Source organism: Cibotium barometz, chromosome 8, assembly GCF_041138505.1.
Source record: "Cibotium barometz isolate CiBa-2024 chromosome 8, ASM4113850v1, whole genome shotgun sequence".
In the NCBI taxonomy this organism is placed as follows: domain Eukaryota; kingdom Viridiplantae; phylum Streptophyta; class Polypodiopsida; order Cyatheales; family Cibotiaceae; genus Cibotium; species Cibotium barometz.
The window spans coordinates 9,191,379-9,199,560 of NC_141053.1; positions in this window are offsets into that span (position 1 = coordinate 9,191,379).

The following is an 8,182-nucleotide window of genomic DNA, read 5'->3' on the forward strand; positions in this document are numbered from 1 at the left end:
CAAGAGACTTCTCCTTCTCGTGTGGCAGGTTTAGGTATAGTACCATTGACTATGCCCCAAACTCCTTCTTTCATTAGTAAAAACCTCATTTTGACTTGCCAAGTATGGAAGTCATGACCGTTGAATTTCTTGATGAAAGAGGATGATATGTAAGTTGACTCCATGATTGGAACTGAACAATGCAAAATATTAAAAGCTAGAATCCCCCTTCACCATATAGATGCATGAAATTACTCAAGAATTCCCCAAACCCATAAGCCTTTGCATAGTGATAATAACTGGGCCTAGACTTGATTTTCATCCTAGGTTTTCTAGTTTTGCTTTTGGGTTTCAATGATTTCTTGATATAATCTTCATTAGATGATTCAGCATCCGAATGCATGACTACAAAGAGATATTCAACTCAATATGCATATTAGAATGTCATCTCAATAGATAATTACTATTAATTATATGATGATTAGTGGAGATGATTAATTCAAAGAAGAAAAATTGCCCCTAAAAATAGAGTGAGCTTTGAGCAATTGAATGAAGCTCTTCCCAAATGAGAAACATAAAATGCTTTAAACCAAGTGAAAACCAAGGTATTGGCTTTAAGCTCAGCACTCAAACATGTCAAGATGTTGCTTCAATCTCTGTAAATCTTCTCTGCAACACAGCATGTACTGTCACTGATAAATTAGTTCAAACAGCAGCTACAGTGGACCATTGCTCATGAAAATCAACACGTGGGATCTTCATAGCATCAATGTTATGCTTACAAGAGGAATTAGCAAACCATTCAACGTACGGCGCCAATTTGAGGAATTTCGCGCTGCACAGAAGCGTGCTGTTGCAGAGCTAATTTCACAGCGTGTAGTTCATGGGAGCTCAAATGGAGCTAGGTGTAGATGGAGCCGGTTGTTAGCTTTCTTTTGAATCAAAAAGCTTGAGATTTGGACTATAGAGCTCATATGAAGCAAAAGACCAGCAGGGGGTGAGTTGAAGCTTTAATGGAAAGCTTGAAAAATGAAAAATCTAATTAATGTGGTTAATTACTATGCCTAGGGATAATCATGGCTCTGATACCATGTTGGGAAACTTATCATTGAGTGATAATGCAAGCTTTAATGTGAGCATTGAGTGATGAAAGAGCTATGGTGGTTCAAGATAAGCCATGGTGGTCACATGAGCAAAAGTGTAGTTAACTAGTACTTAATCAAAGATTGAGAGAACATAATGACAGCACAATAAGGGGCATCACATAGCATATAAATTCATGTTTTTCTCATTAGGAGGGCCACCATTTTATAGCCAAAGTGTACATGGTTGAATGACATCATTGCTCTCATCAAGAGCATCCAAGGCCATCTCCCCCCACATGGCTCCCTAGAATATAGCCTCCAGAGAATCTTCAGAAACTCGCCTACTTCAAGTGGGGTTTGACCCTTTCATTCACCTGGATTCTCTTCATATTACATGGTCCTTTTACATTTCATTGTGTGCCTTAACCTTAGACCATGACATTGATCTGTGCAGTTTTTGGTGAAAGATTCATCAAGAAAGCTGCTAGTTTTCAAGATATTAGAGAAAAATTACAAATGTTGTAGGTTTTGGTGGAATTTTCAACATCGCTCACATGACAAATTGAGGATCCATTGTAGAGTTATTCCAATTTTCTTATAGATTTGAGTACAGAATTTAATATCAGTGCAGTGCTATTGTTCAGATTATAATTCTATGCAAATTATAGTTCTGTGTAGATTATTACAGAGCCATTGTCAAGATTTACATTTTTGTTTTAGATTTGAATAACTTTATGCTATAGAATTGTGAAGATTTCGAAGCAGAATACAAATTGAAGCAAATATTATGTATTTGAAGAATCTTGCTGCTGCAAATTTATCAAGTTTACAAGGATTTCAAACAGCATCATAAACAATTTCATCAACATTGAAGGATTTCTACAATTTCAAGAAAATCTTGGTCCCAACTTCAACATTATTGGCCAAGATCAACATATAACAGCAATAGCTCAGCAACAAAACCAGGAAAGTCATTAAGTTTTAGCTCTATTGCTCTTCTGCAAGCATTCTCAAGGCTATTGATCAATAAAATTAATCTATCATACTGAAAACGCAACATGCATGTTGACATGGTGAAAGATTTGATGTTTGGACACAAAGCTGTGCAAAATACAGTACAATCCCTCTCAGATTTGAATTGAGACCAATGGTTAAGCGGACATACTTCCATTATACCAAGGGATTTTGGTTTTCCATTCATAATATTGAAGAGTAGCATGCAAAGCATAGTACAAGTGACAAGAAGAGGCTGAGTTATATAGGCTACTAGCCCCATTAAAGGACACAAATGACATGCATGCTGCTAGGTTAGATGCATATTGACGTTCTTATAGAGAAGAGCTATTAGAAAACAGTTGTAAGCATGAGAAGAGCTTTTAGGAAAAAGTTATGATTGCAAATTTAACAGTTGTGCAATACTTACTTTGACAAGTACAAGTGAAGTCAATGTCAAAAGCAAACATGTCAAGTCTAAAGATAACCAAAGAGATTTTGGCTTGCAGTAACACCAAGGTTCGACAATACTTGAGAGAGCTTAGCAGCAGGCACAGGGTCACAGCTGCAAACATAAGGCTTATTGACCAGTTTATGAGTGTAGAGTACAACAGCAAGCTGTAAACAGAAGGCTCATTGACCAATTTGTCATCATCGATCTCTTACAAAGCTCTCAGCCTTTTTGGCAAACTGATCCACATTCTAGGCCTTTGAGAAGCAAAACCCAACCACAACTACTGCAAGCTGGAGCAAAAATGCAAAGTTTACCTCTTCTTAACAAAATGCACAGTAGAGAAGAGCCCCTCAAGGGTAGCTTCAGAAGTAACACATGCTCAGCTACTTTCAGGTAGTTTTGACCATGACCTAGTAGACTATAGATTTGGCGATCCTATCTGGAGGCTTTTGGCAAGAACATTGCCTTGGAGTGAGTGATGGATCTACTCCCTGGGGTGCACAGTAGTCAGAGCTCTCTAACCTCTCTTCTAGAATTATATCATAGCCAAAGCCCTCCAACCTCTCTGTGAAGCAGCACAGAGTGCATCATCACCCCTTCTCCAGCGAGCAAGCTTTGCTGCTATGATCTTCATTGTAGTTGGCTTCACTTCAGCATAGAGCAACCTCTCTCTGCTACTCATGGTGGCTAATCTCATACAAATCTCTCTAGGGAAAAACTATGCAGTAGTAACACGTGTTGATTGGTCTTGGGAAACCCTATAACTATTGCAGCATATGACCAAAAGCTACTGTGAAGATCACACAAAAGAACCCACTTCTGTAGGCATTTCTGAGGTGCTTCTCTTGTTCTCTTTCTTTGTTTAGGGTTGCATAAGATTTGATTAGTTGGCTAGCAAAGAAAAAAAATGCAGTGTTCGTCAAGCTTCATCGCCTCAGTCCGAGGCTCACCTTCATCATTTTTTTTAACACATGCAAGCCTTAAAGCCTCAATGAGTAGGGAGGAGTTCTCAAGGAGCTCTCAGCCATCCTTGCTCCTCTCAGCCATTACATTAGCAGAGCACTTTGTTGTGGAGCTAAAGCTGCAGAAGGAGGATTTGGGCCACTTCACACACACACAAACCACTTGGTCTATTGGGGCATATGTAACATAGTTTTGTGTGTTGTGGGTTTCTTTTATTCTCATTTGGAGTGTGGACCTTTATTTATGGTGGGATCTAGTGCATTGTGGGAAGGGTTCATACAATTTCGTGCTTTTATTAGTGTTTGTTCACGTGTATTGGTGCATTGTGGACACTTTTTTGGTATTTTTTGGGAGTTTGTACATCCACCTTGTTGTGTAAGGATCCACACATTTGGTGTTTGTGAGACTTGACTATGATCATGGATTTTCATACATCATGGAGATGTTTTGGGTTATGGGCGAGATTTCCTTATGAGTTCACCAGAGGCATGAATTATGATTACTTTTGACATGGATGATGATGTGTAGAGATGTTGATGATGTACATATAGATATGGATGGTACATGGCAAATGATGGATCGTGATTGTTATTCATCAAGAGCATCCTATGAGTCATGGTGTGACAAGATGGAGTCTTTCCATGACATGTGTAGTGCATGTTTACACATATGGCACCATCACAGTGGTGTTTGCATGGGCCTCAATACCTTCTACGACTCACCCCCAACATCGACTAGCCATCTTCTCATTGATTCTCATTTACTTAGACTAACTCATTCGTTGTATATTATGATGGGGATGATGGATGATGTTGTATTGTACACATACACATATGATGACATTGATGTATCACACACACATGCTCATGATCATAGTGATATACATGCACATGATGTCACTGACACATGCACATGATGATGATATGGATGTGTGTGAGTCAGATCATGTGGGCATGATCTCGAGGGTAGAGATGGCAGTGAGCGTAGTGAGCATCGACATTTCTGAACTTATCATCTTCCCTACTGATCATGTAGATATTCTAGTTGATTGTGGGGTGACATTCTAGAGGGGATAGTGTACATTTGATTAGTGATGTATCCATTAGCACACTTGAGGTTAGTGATACTCTACATACGAGTGACAGAGACACCTATGAGCATAGACCTGAGTTCCTAGTGTTAGATGCATTAGGCTATTCTTCTAGGATTTCTATTTGTGTAGATATCATTGGTATGACCACTACTCCTAGTATTCATAGCATTCCTAGCATCGTTCGTGTGGTTAAAGTTCATGTATTTGAGCAGTCAGGGATAGTGCATAAGAGTAGTGTGATTTCATTCATGTGAGACATTGTAGTAGGATTATGCATATTGATCATTTCCATAGTGGATCATATGGCATAGATCTTGAGATACTTGCATTTGATCTAGACATCTTCTTAGATCCTATATTGTTGGAGATAGATTTATCATGGGATATAGGTCACATAGAAGCATCATTGATGGAGATAGATAGACCATGTTTATGAGGATGACCTTGGGGGCCTTGGGGATGCCATAGATGATGATTTAGGAGATGATACCATTAATCTTTCATGTGAGGATACCTATTCATTTTTTAGTGAGATGATGCTCTGATGATTATATTAATATCCCAAATCATCATACACACAGAGGGTTTTTCACATGAGGACGTAGTGCATGGTTTGTCTCATGCCCACATTAGGACATTTTGGAGGATTCGTAGGGCCTTGTAAGAAAATGGTTGATTCTTATTTTCTCTCTCTAGAAAAAATCTTGAAATATTAAAATAAAGAGAATGTAAAAGTCATAAAAGTGTAGTCTCTGAGCTAGAGAGGTAAATTTTCTCCCAAGCAGCCGTCTTAAAGTTCGTTGGAACCTTCTTTGAAATGATACATTCGAAACTACAAGAATAAGGTTAGTTCAGGAGGATATTATTGCACAGAAGACAGTTTGGAGGGAATTAGAACCTTCATCTCCAATTTCAACAAAAGACAAATACATGCCTTCTCTCACCATAACCAGTCCTATTCTTTCACTCTACATCATATAGTATACTTACTCATTCCTAGAACATTCCAATGGAGAATAACCATGTACACATTCTATTGAAGAGTCCAATCATGAAAGCATTAAGAGAAAGTACCATCTGCACATTGATCTAGATAGTACATATGCGCCCATTCAAAAACGCAGAAGTGGACAACTATTGCTCTCATCAGATGTTAAAGATCATATGAGGTTGTCAAGGAAGAAACACATAGACCTTTGGTGTGATGGCTCCATCTACCCTATTGACCCCTATACTGCTTCACATCCTCCCTTTTCGAATCCCACAACTCTCTTATGTTTTGTAGGTGATGGCGCCACAACCTTACTAGGATATTGCAAGTCAATTTCTTACATACAAGAAAGAGAAAGGCATTATTCACAACACTTAGCAAATGAGCTTCTTGGCTTGTGTGGTAAATGCAAGACAAAGAAAGTTAGATTGGTAAAACAAGAATGTCAAATCAATAAACTAAGAAGTGACCTCCACAAATATAGAGAAAAAGACACAATCATTGGATGGTACATACGGAAAAGAAAGCTCAAAAATGTTGAGACCACAAGGGTGATGGACTCTAAGTGGTGGAGATGACCACCCAACATACAAATTTTGGATGAGAACTTTAAACCAGTGTTTGAGATTCCTCTTTCCAATGTTCATATATGCACGCTTCATGCTTTGTGTTGTATCATAGAGAAACTGGTATATCTCCACATTGTTTTTGCTTAGAAGATCAAGAATGTAGCAGAGAGGAAAGAAGACATTAGTGCATTGGAGAAGGTGCTTTCAGAAATTGATTAAATCATCACCTTTCTTTGATTAGTATGGTCCCTGTTTGTATCGATATCCTTCTTGCATGTGAATCAATATTGTAATGCAATAGAATTGATCATGGTACCTGGTTGATTAGCTGAAAAGTCCACCACTACCCATAGGATGTACATGACTAGCCACCACAAGGTCTACTCTAAGTCATCAAACTACAAGTAGACATGATTCCTTGCCCAATCATGGACCATTTTAGCTTCATGCATAAAAGGTCTTCCTAGAATCATCTCATAAGAGTGGTTGTTTGGAGAAATCCATCATGATGAAGGTATGCTTCACCCGATGTTTCAACACCTTGATCCTAAGATCTCATAACATCCCATTAGGTTTGGCAGTTATTCCATCCACCATCTTGACAACAATGTCAGACACTTCAAGATGAGGTTTACCCATCTTTTCTCAACACTTTTTGGTGATTAAACTCACTCGTGCACCATCATCTAGGACTCGCATTACTGTGATTCCCTTGGTAGTGGTTGAGAGGGTAGCATTAGTCTCATCACTCTCAATGTATTGTCTCAATTTGTTCAATGGTATTTTGACCACAAACTTGATATTGTCCTAAGCAATTTGAGGCCCTAGTGTAGCCTTATAGGAAGGATGTCATTTATGCATGTCTGCAAAGGGTGGTAGCCCAACATTAAGTTCCCCATTAAGAAGAGCTTTCAATGCAGCAAAGAGTTCAAGGTCTCCACAGAGACATGCAGTGATTTGGTCTCAGTTTTCGAAGCCATGAAATCCATCAACTTAGGGATGTTTAATGGAGTACCCACTGTTGAAAGAACGGTAGAGGGGGAGGAGACACACACACAGGAGCAAACCCTAATGTATATTGCAAACCCTAACCATGGAGGGAAGCTATCTCCCTTCTCACACAATGCATAAAGCCATAATCCATAATACACACAACACACTATGAGTTGTGTCCACACACATCTAACCCTAGCTAATGTCCACACACTATGACCAGCTGGACACGCGGTCATTTATGTCTCACACATGTTCCTACCTAACATGCCAGCACATAGCATAGCTGGCTCACACTGACATCGAGCTTCAAGCTCATGATGTACTGCCATAGATGAAGATGTAGATGAGCTTGGGATATCAAAACTCTCAACACTCCCCCTCAAGCTCATCCCATGTACTCCCAATAGAGTACGGAAGTACTCAAACTTCTCCCTGCTAAGTGGCTTTGTAAAGATGTCTGCCACCTGCTCATCAGTCTCTTCACATACTGTAGATCAACTGTACCATCCAGCACCTTCTCTCTGACAAAGTGATAATGGACCTCTATGTGTTTGGTCCTCGCATGAAATACTGGATTCTTGGCCAAATGTATACTGCTCATGTTGTCACAATGAATGACAACTTTGCCATCAATAGACTCACCTAAATCTGCCAAGAGATTCTTTAACCATACTGCCTCACAAGTAGCAATGGCTGTACCTCTGTATTTAGCCTCTATACTAGATAAAGCAACTGTAGGTTGCTTCTTACTACTCCAACTCACCACGGCACTTCCAAGTGTAAAAGCATAACCACTAGTAGACCTCCTGTCATATGAGCTACCTGCCCAATCAGCATCTGTGTAGCCATGTATATCCAAGCTTTTACCACTCTCATAAAGTAGACCATAATGTGCAATGGTCTTAACATATCTCATAATACGTCTCACTGCATCCAAATGTGGTTTTCTGGGGCTCTGCATAAACTGGCTTACTAGCCCCATAGCATAACTCAAATCCGGGCGTGTGATAGTCATGTAAATGAGACTACCAACCATATTTTTGTACATAGATGGATCAT